This window comes from Myodes glareolus, chromosome 14 (assembly GCF_982192425.1).
Source record: "Myodes glareolus chromosome 14, mMyoGla1.1, whole genome shotgun sequence".
Classification (NCBI taxonomy): domain Eukaryota; kingdom Metazoa; phylum Chordata; class Mammalia; order Rodentia; family Cricetidae; genus Myodes; species Myodes glareolus.
Window position 1 is genome coordinate 21,910,870 of NC_142039.1, and position 16,201 is coordinate 21,927,070.

Sequence of the window (16,201 nt, forward strand, 5' to 3'; positions counted from 1 at the left end):
CACGGCGCTGAAGGACAGGGACGTCTTTCTTCCAGAAAGTTTTTGTTGTTGTTGCTTTCTAGTCAAACAAGTTGGTTGGGGGTAAGGGAGTTAGAACTCGTTTGACAGAGTGGACTTGAGGTCAGTCTCCAGAACCCCAAGGAAAGGGTCGGGTGCAGGAGGATGCTCTTGTAATCTCTTCTCTGGGAAGATAGAGCCAGACACATTCCTGGGACTTTCTGGGCAGGCAGCTGATCCAAATCAGTGATAGACTAAAATCAAGGTGAATAGAGAGTACAGAAGACGCCCAAGGTGAATCTTACTAAGTTGGGGGGCCTCATCCTGGCCCCCGACATCTGTCTTTGGAATATTGGGCACAAAACTCCATTTTAAGCCCCCTCCCCTGAGAGTTGCCTCAGTCCAAACTCCAGATCTCCCCAGGAATGGTCAAGAAAGCTGGCCAAACCTTGGCCCCTCCCTAGGGAGGGTCAAGACCACTCCCACAGCCTATTTAAACTGCCTCCCCCAACCCAGAGAATAAAAGAATAAACACATGGTCTCCCCTTTTCCTCTCTGGTGGTCATGTAGGCCTTCTGTATCATTTTCCTCTCTCTGTGTTTCCTGAGGCCACCCGAGAGCTCAGATGTCCAATTAAACCCAGGTATCTTTTAATTTGGTCTGATTTGGTCTGATAGGGATTATTTGCATTGGCAGAGAGGCTTATTGGTGAGGAAAACCTAACAAATCTCTGGCTAGAGTTTCAGGGAAACCAACTCAAAGAATTAAACAGGAAAAAAAATGTCTAGAAAAAATTGTTATGGTTTCCTATAAGGTGCATGAGCCAACAACAGTACTAAATGGTTTCAATAAAGATTCATTCATGAATTCCTTTATTTATGAATTCTGTGGGGATTTATTAAGTGCCTGTTGATGATCAAAATCTCCATGTTTGGGTGATGTCCAGAGAAAGGAGATTCTTTATGTCTGGCCACCCCACAAGCACGGAGTGTCAGCTACGTTCCACGTGGCTGGGATAAAAGTCTAGCAAAAAATCAATTTAAAGAAGGAAGGTAGATTATGGCTTACAGTTTAAGTGGCTACTGTCCTTCAGAGTGGTGGAAAATGTGGTGGCAGGAGTGTGGGGTGGCTCATCACAGTCAGGAAGTAGAAACAGATTGGAAGTGGGTGGGACTGGAAAAAGAAACTTTGGGTCTGAGTGGTCCACTTCTTCCATTGAGGCTATGTCACATGGCCTGTCACCAGCAGGGTGCCATGTGTTCAAACGCATAAGCCCATGGGACACATCTCACACCATTCACAGCAGAAATGGAGTTGATCTGATTGTTCTGTGAGCAGCAGTTCCAACAGTGAACCACGGGGACTCCTGTTCCCAGACACATTGCTTTCTGGGTTTTTTGTTTTATTTTGTTTTTGTTGTTTTCTCCAAACAGGTTTTCTCTGTATAGCCCTGGCTGTCCTGGAACTCATTCTGTAGGCCAGGCTGACCTTGAACTCACAGAAATCCACCTGCCTCTGCCTCCTGAGTACTTTTTTGGTCACGCATTGCTTTCTGAATCAAAGCAATAGCAATAGGAAAGAAGTACTTCTCTTCTTGCTTCTGCATCAACAGTGACTGAAATATTTTCAGCAGTCCTTTCCTTTAGCTGCTATGTGATGAGGTCTGATGTAGAATAAATAACTAACACAGCCTGGGCCGAGTGCTCTCCCAAGGGTGTTTCTTCTATTCTTTCAGCTTAGCCCTCCCAACGCGATGACAAAGCAGACTCTTTTTCCCCTCCAGTTTACAGGACTAGGAGCCGATAGGAACGATGGCTTCAGCTTGGCGTGCCTACATGTGATGTGGTACATCCTTTATAATTCCAGTTCTGAGAAGACCGAGGCAGGGGGATCTTTGAGACTGAGGACAGGACAGCTGATCTACATAGTAAGACCCTGTCTTAAAGAAAGAAGACTTTATGTTTATCAGAGGGACCCTGGAATCTTTTTGTATTGGAGGCACAATTGCCATTAACATGATAACACATTTGAAAAGAGGTTTACGTAAAGAGAGAATGGCTTTTTTTCCACCAAAAGATTCCTAACTGGAGCGGAGAATGTGGGGGCTGACTCAGCAGATAAAGACACTAAGACACTTGCCACTACTCCTGAGGGCTTGAGTTTATTCCCTAAACCATACATAAAGAACTGAGAAAATCAACTCTGCAAGTTTTGCACATACACACACCCAGAGAAAGAGACAGAAAGAGATAAAAGAAGAGAGAGAGAGAGAGGGGGAAAGAGGGAGGGAGAGAAAAGAAGAGAAAGAGAGAGAGAGAGAGAGAGAGAGAGAGAGAGAGAGAGAGAAACTCTATATTCTGCTTTTGTCATAGATAAGAAAGTCTTCTATCTTGGTCCTAAGAGTACTGAGTTTTTCATCATCCATGAGACAGTAATAGGTTAACTTGATAGTGTCTAGAAGGATAAAAGCCAGTCTTTGCCTGGTTCTTGAAGAGAACACACAGATGCTGCTGCCAGAACTCAAGGTAAAGGAATTTGATTCAGATTCTCCCGATGTTAAATGCTATTGATATTGCCTCAGACACAGTCAGCGTCTCCTGGTTGGCAGTGGACTTTTTCAAATAAAATATTTGTAAGGAAGCTTGAAAGACAAATGAAATTTTCACAGAAGGCTAAGGAAGAAAGAACATTCCAGAAGAGGGAGCAGCGTGTACAGAGGTCAAAGGCCAGGAAGCATTGTTGACTATGTTATAACAGCAGGGCTCCGTAGACACTGGCTGGGGCATGGAATGAGAGATGAGGCTAAAGAGACAGGCAGGAGCCAGGACACGGATGCACGTGGTAGCACAAGGATCACAGGGGAGTCACGTGATCAGATGTGTGTCTCTGAAAAGTCCCTCTGGAACAGTGTGTAGATGGCTGGGAGGAAAAGAGAAGAGAGAGTAAGGAGGAGTTGGGTGATCTAAGTCCGATGATGAGGGCCTGAACTTGGAAGCTTTTGTAGTTGCAACATCAACATTTTAGTTGAATTAATGTCCAGGAGAGCAGCTCTTAGTTCAAAGCTCCTCCAGCCTGGCCAGCTCCTTGTTGAGTTCCTAGTCTTGAGTGTTGTACTTTGCAAACATCTCTCTCCCTGTGTGAAGCCTCTTTAATTAGAGATACATTCTTACAAAGGTGCACTAGAGTTAGAGGAATACTTTGTTTTGTATTAGTCTAAGTTAGCACCTAAGACAATAGATTTTAATATGACAATTTTACACATCCTGTGTTCATGTCCTCCTCTCCTCCAAACTCTCCCCTCTTGGTGGCTCACTTTCTGCCTCCGGGTAACACTCTGACTCTTTCACAGCATGTGTATAGTGTATTCCATTACTCTCTGTCTTGGCTCTCCCTGCTTTAAGACCTCATATTCTCCCTGTTATGGTGCCTTACAGACTTTTATGAGCTTTGCATTCCTCTGCATGCATGAGCACACACACACACACACACACACACACACACACACACACACGCACACACACACATGTTAAAACCTAGAAGTTGTTTCTTATGAGAGGAACCCTGGGGTGTTTGTCTTTCAGGATCTCATCTATTTTGTTTACCATGGAGACTTCCAATACCACTCATTTTCCTTCAAAAGTCATGAGTAGCCGAGTGGTGGTGGCACACACCTTTAATCTCAGCACCCGGGAGGCAGAGGCAGGTGGATCTCTGTGAGTTCTAGGCCAGCCTGATCTATAAGAGCTAGTTCCAGGATGGGCACCAAAGCTGCAGAGAAACCTTGTCTTGAAAAAAACCAAAAAAAAAAAAAAAAAGTCATGGTGCTGCAGGAGCTCCTTCTGCTCCTTCAGTCAATAGCTGCTGAGATACCAGTCCATTGAGGTGTGGTCTTTCTCTCTTTAAAAAAAACAGCCGCTGTCCTCCATTCGTTCTCTGGCTTCCAGCTACACTTCCGGCTCCTAGACTCCTTTCCTGATCGTGCAGAGGAGCTGTTGTCCGGGACGGTGATCTGTGAGTTTTTCTCCTTTGAATAAATAACCATTCTATTAATCATAATTCCAAACTGGTGTGGGATTGTTTGTGACTTACGCCTTCAATGAATAATTTCTTTACACCGAATAGCATTCTGTTGTCCGTGTGCTCATTCATCTGCAGATGAACACCTAGGCTATTTCCACTTGTTAGCAACATGACTAGAGCAGCAATAAACATGAGGTAAGAGGTTCTGTGATGCAACTTAAAGCCCCTTGGGTGAGCACCTGGGAGTGCTAGAGCTGGGTCATAAGGAAATTCTGCATTCAGCTTTATAAGAAAGGACAATCTGCGTCCCTGGGTTTCTCTCCCCCACATCCTCATCAACACGTATTAGCCTTTTTACCCCTCATGTCAGCCACTTTGACCAAGACAAGGAAGCTAGAACCTTGGATGAAAGGTGACTGGGTGATTAAAACCTGGTACTGTGCTGGGTGGTGGTGGCACACGCCTTTAATCCCAGCACTCAGGAGGCAGAGGCACGTGAACCTCCGAGTTCAAGGTCAACCGGGTCTATAGAACAAGTTCCAGAGTTACACAGAGAAAGCTTCTCTAGAAAAACAAAACAAACAACAAACAAACAAACAATCAAAGCTGGTACTGCCCCTGCTGAAAACCAGAGTCTTCCCAGCATCCACATTTGTCAGTTACCAACTCCCTGGAATTCAGCTCAAAGTGGGCATCTGATGTCTCCAGACTGCAAGGGCTTCTGCATTCATAATCACAGAGACACACAAACCTATCCACAATTAAAAACAAAATAAATCTAAAATAAAAAAGAAACCATAAGATCAGAAAAGAGGTTTTTTTTGTTTGTTTGTTTTTGTTTTTGTTTTCCCCCTAAATACTCTCAAAGTAGTTTTCATGTGCATTTGTTTGGTGGGTAAGGACAATGAATGCTTTTCAAACATTTGTTGGCATTTGTATTCCTTCTGAGAACTGTCTCTTCTCTTCCTTAGACAATGTGGTAACTGGAAGGTTTGACTTTTGGTGTTTGAATTTTTGGCCCTTCTTTACCCATCTAGATACCAATCTCTCCCTGGCACAGTTGGCAGACGTCATCATTCTGTAGGCCTCTTTGTGCCGGTGGGTCTTTACCCTGATGCAGAGTCTGTTCAACTTCATGCTTCCCCATTTGCCACTTCTTAGGGTTATTTCTTAGGCTGTTGGAGTCCTTTCCATAAAACCTTCACCTGTGCTGATTGTTGAATATTTTTCCTTAGGCAACAATCCTCTCTTGCCGACGCAGTAATCCCAATCAGACCAAATCAGACCAAATTAAAAGATACCCAGGTTTAATGGCTACCAACACTCCTGGGTTCCCCCCCCCCCAAAAAAAAAGAAAGCAGGGAGAGGGAAACAGAGAACTGAAAGACTGAAAGACCATGGAAAACCGGGGACCACATGTTCATTCTGGGTGGGGGTAGTTTTAGTAGCCTGTGGAAGTGGTCTTGACCTTCCCTGGGAAGGGGTCACCATTTAGCGAATGTTCTCGGAGGTGGAGTTTGGACTAAGGCAACTCCCAGGGGAGGGAGCTTTGAAATGGAACTTTCCGCCCAACATTCTAAAAATGGATGCCAGGGGCTAGGGTGAAGCCCGCTAACTAAACACTTATACCTTGACATGTTTCTTTTCTGTCTTTTTCCAGCAATTTCCAAGTTTCATGTCTTATGTTAACATCGTTGAACCATTTTGAATTTATTTTTGTCTGGGGTAAAAGGCATAAACATAATTTGTTTCTTCTGAATGTGAATATCTACTTCTCCCAGTATAATTTATTGAATAAATTATCTTTTTTCTGATTTAATTTTTTTTTTTTGTCAAAAATCAGGTGGAAATAGCTGTGTGGCTCAGTTTCTGGATCCTGTATTCTGCTCCCTTGGTCTGCGTGTTTATTTCTGTGTTACTATCACGCTGTGTTTGTCATCATGGCTCTGTGGTATAATTTGAGACCAGGTATATTTTGGTGCCCCGGCACTGTTCTATGCATGCGAATTGTCTGTCTTCCTTTTTTCCTTCTCTTCTTTCTTTCCCTCACTTTCAATTATGTTTGACTGTGGTGTCCAGCAACGCTTTAGTTACCATACGATCTTGAGAGCAGTCAACCTGAGGACAAAATTGATCGAGAGAGGAGGAAGAGTCAAAAGAAATAGGGAAGAGATTTCATTAACTGTAAATAACTGTGGATTAAATTCCTGTGTATGTGGAAGAAGGGCATCTATTTTATGCCAACCTTAATGTTTAAGGAGGGAAAACACAGCCTTCAAAGTAACTGGAGACATGCCACCATCGCACAGTGGCAGGCAGAAGACACGTCCTACAGCAAGTTCCCAGCAACAGCCTCACTGCTTAAAGAAGCTATACCGATAAATGACAACGGCCCAGAGGATAGTTAATTAAAATTATAGCCATTTAGAAAAGAGCCCCATTTGGCTTAGAATGCACAAATCAGTGAGAAATTCTTTGTTCTTCTCTTTGTTCTATGTCTACTTCCCCCGTGACACCTGTCTTCCGGTGGGTGTATAATCTCATTAAGGGCAACATCACTCAGCTCTGAGTGTTGGCAAACCAGTGGGTGCTATTACATTCTTTCAGTGCGTTCTTCTGAAGAGTGTTTGTGAGAGTTTACATGTTTAGTTGAAAGATAATTTGTGTGCAAGAAGGAAATGGTTTACCCAGAGGTCCGCAACCCCTGGAGGAAACATGGTGTTCCCTTTTGTGTCCGCTTCTCTGTGCTTCAGCACTAAAATGTGAGCAATTAAAGCACAAAGTAACATTTATGAAGAACATCTAAATATCTCATAGTCACAAATATAAAACTGGAAAAACTATTAGTGAGGAAACTTTGACTCAGAATAATTATACCCTCGGCACTCTTGCAGGGTGCAAAGTCTAGAGGGTTTTCCAATTTCTTGTGGTGATTTGCTATTACAAAGTGAAAAATGAAGAGAAAGCAGAGGATTTGGGAAACTAAATCAGTGACTAAACAGCCACTATTGAAGAAAAAATTTAAAAAGAACAATGATTTCTTATCTGGGCAAACAAGACACTAGTATCCATGACCCAACAAGAGCTCTGGGGACCAGATAGCTTTTTGTGTCCTCAGAATCAGACATCTGCCATTCCTTACTGATTATGGTCACACTTTGACTATTCCTTTTGTGTCTGACTTGTCTGTATGTGCCTCTGAGAGGTTTTTACTTTATTAGCATTTTAGGTTGATGGTGTATTTCTTTTCCCGCCCTGTAAGTCACCCTATCTTTGACTTCCAGTTTGTGCCATTTCTGATGAGCAGTCAGTTGTGATCCTTACTGCTAACTCCATGACTCCTGTGATTGTTAATCTTTTCCCACACTCCGTCCCAGTTGGGCATGTCAGCCTGTGTTCAAGTTTACTAATGTTTTCATCTAAAGCTCAAATGACTATTATTGGCATCCAGTATGCTTTAACTATTGCATTCTAGGATCCTGAAATCTTTTTCCTGCCTTCTGAAATACTTCTATATTTCCCATTATATCTAAATTTCCTTTACATTATTGAAAATGTTCATTATAATTGTTCTAAAATTATTGCAGCTGATTCCAATAACAGGACCTAACTATGGGTCTGTGTGTATTGACTGTGCTTGTGTTTTTTATTATTTCTCAGTATCTCCTGTTTATCTGTCTTAAAGCTTTCATTGCATCTAATATGTGCATATAAAACACAATGATGATTTAAGTACGGTAATTCTTTTTCTGTATTTGCCAGAGAATGCAACCCCTTTCTCTCTGAAAAGCTAAAGGGAAAATGTTGAGATTCTTTCTAGAGTGAAAATGCCTTAGGTCTGAATTGAAGCTTTAAATACTTTGCGGTGACTTGTCTTCAGCCTTCCCCTCATCCCTGCACTACTGCTATCATTTGGTTGTCACCCCTATTTGAATTTCTGGGATTCCATTCTAGACCTCTGTCTGGTGTTTTTAGCAGCCACTCAGTAGGATCCTGGAGTCTAAGCACTGTGGGAAGTTCCTGGGTCTTCAAAATTCTCCTCTTTGTTTTCAACCTTTTCCTCACGTGTACCGCTTTGTCATTTTAACTGAGAGGGTGGGGATGTGGGAATGACTGCCAATATGGTTTCACAATGAAGGCATTTCTGTATTCTGACCCGCTCTTCTTGCCTTCACCACCATCCACAGCTCAGCAGACTGAATTTTCTGTTGAGGTTTGAGGGCGGCCTTGCAAGACCTGGATCAGAAACGCATCAGGAAAGGAAACTGTCACCATTGTCTCTGCCCGACAGCAAGGTCATTTTAATGAAATGCAGCTCAGTGGGTCTTCAACGAGTCCTTAATCTTTGCTTGTTACCGTGGAAAATACTGTGATTTGTTGATGTTTTGGTGTTTTCAGGGGAAACCAAAGCCTTTTGTGCTGTGGGGAAGTAGACACTTGAGCCATGAGTTGAGTTTTCCAAACTCAAAATATCACTAGGAGAAAATAGAGGATTTGTCGTATAATCTTGAATTAGGGAAAGTCTTTCTGATGCAAGACATAACCTCAGATTCTCATAAGCTATAGGGAAATGTTTAAATCTCCCTTCTCCTTTTATTATTCTTTCTCTACAGATTTTCCATATATATTTCTTAAACTAATACTTTGAAATATACCAAAAGCAAATGGCAGAGAAAACATATTTGCAATACATAAGATTGGGAGATTTTTGTAAGTAGTCTAAAGATCAGAGGTTGGGAATTTTTTATATATAATAAAGAAAAAAAAAACAAAAAGTGGGCAGTTGACATAAAAAAAAAACCACTATAAATAGAGCCCCAACATTGAAGCTCCCCCAGTCTCACCGGTAAGAACTTCAAATGAAACCAGGACACTGTTTTTACTTGTCTCCTTGACAACGGCCAGTACTAAAGAGGCTCTGGGAAATCCCCCCTCACAAGTGTCATAGGTCAAGTATAAAGGGGCGCAGTGCTCTGAGATGCACTTGTTCTTCCAACCTTAGGGCAGTGGCTCTCAGCCTTCCTAATGCGCTGACATTTTAATACAGCTCCTTGTGCTATGGTGACTCTAATCATAAAATTATTTTGTTGCTACTTTGTAACAGTAATTTTGCAACTTTTATGAATTGTAATGTAAATATCTGTGTTTTCCGGTGATCCTAAGGTGGCCTCTGTAAAATGGTCGCTGGACCCCCAAAGGGGTTGTGACCCACTATCTTAGAGTGGTGTTTGGTGACATCAATCAAAACTGTATAGTTACAATCAAGCCATTTTAGTTTTATAAATTTGTACCATGAGTGCACGGGAAATGTATATAAAGATTTATACGAAATCATAACAGCTGTTTTTCAGAGCAAACACTGAAAGCGATCTCAGCCACAGTGCAGGCTGGACTACAAATGTGGACGTAGTCTTTCAGGGGGAATGCTTTGTGGAAGGAAGTGGGGGACTCTATATGCAGACACAGGAAGACTGCACCGGGGAGATGGCTTGGTGGGGAAGGTGTTTGCCACACAAGCAGAAGGATTGGTGTTTGAGCCTCAGTACCCACATGAGATCCAGGTATAACCCCACAAGTCGGCAACTAAGAGGCTGGATTGAGATAAAGACCAGAGGCTCACTAGCCAGCCAGTGTAGGCAAAAATGGAAGCTCCAGGTACAGTAATGGACCTTGTCTGAAATAAATAAATAAATATGAAGGGCCAGCTAGATGGCTCAGTCTCATCAGGTAAAGGTTCCTGCTGCACAAACGTGATGACCCAGGTTCAATCCTTGGAATTCACTATAGAAGAAAAGAACCAACTCCTAAGGGTTGCCCTTTGACCTCCACATACATACCATGGCACACATATAATCACACTCTATTACATACACACACACATACACACACACACAATAATAGCATATTTAAAAAAACAAGGTAGATAGTGACAGGAGAAAGGTCCATGGTGTTGGCCTCCATAAGTACCAGCACAGGCAAGGTACCCCTTATATCCATTCACACAGGTAGACCAACATAAAAGGAAGATTGCCAAGCAATATTGCCAGATATGAGCATCAGAACACGAAGAACATAATTTGTACATCTCCACTTGTATAAAGAAACGGAGGTGAGTTTGTCGAGCTTACGTTGGTCAGAATGCATGCAAGAAACTGCTGGTCCACGGCATTGAAAGTCTGACCTGGGAAAGGCCGTGATTTCTTCATTTTTAATCATGTCATTATTTGAAATTTTTAAGATCAAAGAGTATGTGATTTTCCTAAGCCCAGAAGGTTAGCACCATTACAGAAAAGGGCCGGAGTGAGGGTTAGTGTGCATGTGTGCCATGTTCCTTGTTGAACAACTCTGAGCTTGTTAAAGCATTCGACACGGGAAGAGCAGCATGTGACTCAATGTGCAGATGAAGGATTGGCTGCTGGTGTGAGACATGTAACTTAGAAGATGCTTCTGATAACCCTCCAAGTGCGAGTCAGCCTCGCGAGCCCCACGGCTCATGCTGACCAGACAGCAGCTGATTTTGCTGACTTGAAAGTGGACTTCTGCTTTGCTGTAAGCTGAGAAGACACCCCAGAGAAAATGCACGTCTTGGTTTACATGAATTGTGACATTTTGGAAATCAAGAAACTTTGTTCTGGGAATTGATAGTTTTGTCTTGGCCTGGCCTCTGCTTACCATGGAGCCTTCTAGTTCTCTTTTATTTTTTTCTTTCTAGACCGTCTTTGTAAAATGTTGACTGATGACTATTTAGCTTTCTAAATTTATACACTTGAAAAGAAGAAAGGAAACTGCAAAAAAAAGCACCCAGAATAAACACAACATTCCACATTAAAAATATGCATTAACATTTGTTTTTGAGTAATAATTCCAATGATAGATAAGTTGCCAAGTGGGTCACTGTTTAGTAGTCGCTAATGTTTTGATGATCTGGCGAATTCTTTACTCTTTGAACTCTGATTTCTCCCATTGCTGGTGTTATTATACAAGGTCAGAAACACCCATGAAGGCTTGGGGAGATAGATGGCTCACTTGGTAAAGTGCTTGCAGCACAAATAGGAAGACTCTAGTTCAAGCCCCAGAACCTACATTAAAAGCCAGACGTTGCGGGGCATGCTTGTAATCCAAGCACTGGGAAGTTAGAGACGGGCAGGTCCCTGAGACTTACTGGCCAGCCATCCCAGCCTAAAGCTTGAGCCTCTAGGCTAGCAGGAAACCTCTGCCTCAAAAACCAAGCTAGAGTAGGGCTGGGGAAGACTCATGAGGTTTATATTTAGTTCCACAAGGATACTAGCTACACATGCATATCCATGTACACACGGACATGTGCATACACACAATGCATTCAATAAGGTTTTGGCTTGTCATTCTATCTCTGGATAGATGGGTGGTACGCCTAGCCATTTTGTACCAAATTTCATCTTATTCATTTAGATAGAGAGGGAGAAATGGTGATGCCAGGAATAGCCTACTTTAAATAGAGTGTTTGCAAGAAGCCACATTATGGCCTGACTATTTTTATTGAAATCTCCAACAAGGTTCCCAAGTGAGTGTGGGGAGGCCATGCCCTTGCCAGGAAAACCATCGTGTGCTGGTGTCTGGTGCTGCTATGCTTGTTGGCTGGACATGGCCAACTTATTTTGATAAACATTGATTGTGTGCAACACAGAGCCCTGGACTGGGAACACTGTTCGGGAGAGCAGCCTGCTCGTCCAAGGGTTAGTTGAGCTTGGTAGCTGGACAGTGAAAGACCGTTCATCACCAGGTAGAACATAGCTGCCCTGGCACATAGCCAACAGGACTTCAATTAGGCCCAGACAAACGGAGGAAGCAGCAGTGATGGTGCCCTGCATTGTCTCATTAGAAATGCATATGCAAAGAAAAGCCACTTTCTACCCACTGGCCTGTCCCTAGCCCTGTTCTGCAGATACACAGGGAAGGGCAGAACCAGTTAGTCAAGGCAACTTCCTCTGCCATAGATGATGAACTGGCAGCCGCATGGCAGGGTGAAATATACTTAGGACAGAGGCAGTGAGGCTCCCTGGTGGTGGTTCTGGTTCTGTTTGCTGGTCTGAGTGGCGTGTTGGTCTGGCAGCATGTATGAGGAAGAAGCCGTTCTTGGAAACCAAAACAGTATTCTTGTGAAGTCGTCTTTCCTGTGTGCTCGATCAATGGCCTTTAATCGGGGAGTTGTTGATTAAATTAAGGAGGGTGGGTAACTGCTCACAAAGTTGAGCTCACTGCTTCTTTATCACCCCCCTCTTGGACCGTTTATGATATAACGGTATGCAGTTCAATAATGCAGGATTCTAGCCTACCAGTAAGTAAATATTCATACAATAGAAATCTTCAGTTATGCTGTAATAGATGATTTTGGAGCCCACCACTTTAGCATCTGAATCATGGGTTCCCCCCTCTCATCTTGTTCTAAGGAGTGATGTTCAGAGACAAGGAAACCCTAGATACTGCAACGATGTACGTACCTCCTGAGTCCAGGCAAATGCCTTGAAGTGTTTCTATTGGAAAGCTTAACAAGTAGATACAAAGTGAGAGTTTAGAGCTGGTGAGATGGCTCAGTGGGTAAAGGAACCTGCTGACAAGCCTGAGGAACCGAGTTCAATCCCTGGGACCCAGATGGTTGGAAGGAGAGAACAGACTCTTGCAAGTTGTTCTCTAAACTCCACACTGTGCCTTGGAACCAGAATGTATTCGCCCTCACACAGGTTTGCTCACACACACAGACACACACACACACACACACACACACACACACACACACACGTAAAATCTACCTCTTTTTTTAAAATAAGAGATTTTAGAAGAATAAAGACATTTAAAACAAATTACCACTATAGACATTTAAAGGAAGCATAGGATTTAACATAATTAACTTTCTATTCCAGATAATATCATGATTTGATTACTTGTAAATCACTCTTCTGCTCATACCATGCCCACTTCTCTCTTTGCAGTATGATAAATAAATTTGTTTTCTTTCTATTAAAAAAACATCGTTTTAAAGCATTACTTATTCTTTAGTATGGAAAGACCCTGACCTGGAGGGTCGTGCCCACAGGGCGTTGACTCTGTGGAGGATGAGCTTGGAGGGTCGAGCGGACAGGCGCTTGGCTTGCAAACAGTTTGCTCAGTCTCTGGGTTCATCTCAGCCTTGCATTCTTCTCACTTTGAAGTCATCTGACTTGTCTGTTGAAGGGAGTATTTGTCCTCTGAGTTTTCCCTCGGGCTATGGAGGAAAATAAAAAACAGAGGAGGAAGCAGTGGAACCCGCTCTGTGTTGGCAGCAGAGACCTTTGGATTCATCCGCTCAGGTTCCTTTTGCTTCACCAAGTCATGACTCCAGTGTTGCCGCGGAGGTGCTGGGCAGATGACTCAGGTGTTAAGGTGCTTGCCCTGCAATCATAAGGGCTTGAGTTTTGCCCCCAGTAACCAAGTAAAGTATACAGAGATGGTGGTACCCAAGTGTAACTCTAGCGCTGGGGGTTGGAGACCGATGGATCCTTGGGGTCTATTGGTTAGCAAGCCTAACTCAGTCTACAAGCCCCCAGGAGGCAGTAAATGACCCTGTCTCGACAATAAAAAGGTAAATGGGCCCCGTGGAACAACACCGGAAGTTGACCGTTGCCCTCTGTGTGCACCCACATACATAACCACACACATGGAGGGGCCCCAGGGAGGCCCATAGTAGTGCCTCATCTTGAGTATCGTGACACCTGGCTCATCTCCAGATTGACTCTAGTGATGTCCACTGGCTATGTCAACTTGTTGAACCTGAGGCTCCGGCTGCCCTCTCTGGGTGTGCTAAGCTGTTTCCGCTCTTCTCTCTCTCACCTCTCCTCTTCGGCCTCACAAATCCTAGGGCTCCAAGGCAGCAAGAAAGTCAAGAGAAGTGTAGTTGCAAGAGCATTGGGTGGGAAGATGACACCCTGGCTTCCAAACTCAGGCTAGTGTTTCTTGTACAGAAGCTGAATACACAGAGCTTGCATCAGTGCTAGGCCAGCGGATTTGGATACAAAACACAACTAACAGTTATGTTGCATAATCAAGTCCCTGTTTGCTGAATACAAGGCTCTGAATTAGAAGGCAGGACTGTCTCCAGTCAGGGGGCCCTGACCACACCTACTATAGTATAGAAAGAGTAGTTAATTGATTGCCATTTGACCCTTAGCCAGCCAGGGACCAGATGAACTATTCAAGCTTGCATGGCCCCTTCTTACAGTTTGACGGTAATCCTTCTCCACAGATCTGCTGACAGGCTTACTGTTTTGTTTATGGGGGTTGGTAGATTGCCTCCAGTTGAGGTAATAGTTTGTTCCCAGTTTATGACCTATTGCTAATTTACATATTCCAGGGCTTCAGTCTGCAGAGTTCTAATGGTTTTTGGAGACTCTGAACCAAAAAAGAACTAAATGCAGATACCTGAGACAGTGAGAATTTTTGTTGTTTTGAATTTTGCTTTGAAATGAAAATCTGTGTGTGTGTGTGTGTGTGTGTGTGTGTGTGTGTGTGTGTGTGTGTGTGTGTGATTCGCTCTTCCTATACTTGTGTGCATGAGCATGTGGAGGCCAGATTCTGGCAACACCTGTCTTTCTCAGTCTGTCTCCACCATATAAGATAGGATTTCTCGGTGTAGTCCAAGCTGTCCTGGAACTCCCTCTCTAGATCAGGCTGGCCTTGATCTCAGAGATCCACCTGCCTCTGTCTCCCAAGTGTTGGGATTAAAAGTGTGCACCACCACCAAGCTATCCATTTTATATTTTGCAACAGGATCACTCGCTGTAGGCTGGCTGTCCAAAGAAGCCTCAGGGAGCTGCCTGTCTCTGCTTCTCCAGGCCTGGGATGACAGAAGCAAGCCACCCTGCCTGTCTTTTTATGTGCATGCTAGAAATCCAACCGAGCTTGGGTCTTCATGCTCCTGTGGCAACTGCTTTACCAGCTGAGCCATGTGTTCAGCTCTAGAATTCACGACGACGCAGACACTTTGGACGTTAGAACCTACTGCATCGATCTCATCTTTAGCCTAGGCCTTCCAAGAAGTACGGGTGAACCAGATACGGCTCACGCAATTTCAAAGGAGAAACAGTGTGGGAATTTTGAGAGGATCATTTTTCTCTCCCTGCCAGTCCTTTCGCTTTCTGGGGATGCTCCCAGAGACAGTAAATTGCACTGGTAGAACCTGATGGATTACTTCACAGCCAGGGGCAAATGGAGGAAGTGACCCACAGTCTCCTCTCTTCTGTCTATTCTAATTTCATCTTTGCCTCCCTTGACAAAAGTCTCCCATCATGTCCTCCTACTCCCAATTTCTTCTGTAATTGGTCCAAAAAGCAAGGCAGGAAATATGTTTAGACGGTAACATAAAGGTCTGAAGATGTTAGAAGTGGGGACAGATCCAGGGTTGTGTGAAAGGACAATTGTTTCTGCTCTTTGACATTGCAGAAAGTCATGCAAACTGTTTTTCCTAAAGGGGCTTCTTTATTGCTTGTCTCTTTAAAAAAATGTCTTATGTGTCTGTAATGTGATATTCTTCTCTCTCTCTCTCTCTCTCTCTCTCTCTCTCTCTCTCTCTCTTTCTCTGTTGTTGTTTTTCCGCTGTACACTAGGGTAGCTGCTCCCCATCTTTCAGGAATTTTCCTTTCTTCTTCTCTCATCTCCTTGCAAGAGCATGGATTATAGAGATTCAGGTTACTGCACTTGGCTTTTCCATAGGCTCTGGGCATACGGATTTAAATCCTCACCCTTCACCTTCTAAGCCACCTTCTAGCTCTATTGCTTGCCTTTATTGTTATTATTGTTTTTGCCTTTTCTAATTAGGTGACTGTAAAGCATTGTGATTACTCTGAAAGGCACAGCCAAGACTTCAGGATTCACAGGAATCACCTTTCAGTTCAGGCTGCATTACGTAGGCAAATCACGAGGCTTTTCCGAGTTTGGTCACAAACATGGCAATGAGAAGTACACAGAGTTAGAATCAGTGTCCTGCTAGGAGTGACAGGTGTGTCCTCGCAACACGCACTGCTCCAGTGCCCAGGCTTTTCACTTGGCCTGCAACTGCAAGATCTGAATACCAAATCTGTCCATTTTCGGGATTCTGAGAGCCTCAGAAACACGGCATGTTCTGAACATCTTACTTCATTCTCAGCAGAGAGAGAGAGGCTCACATGGGGACAAA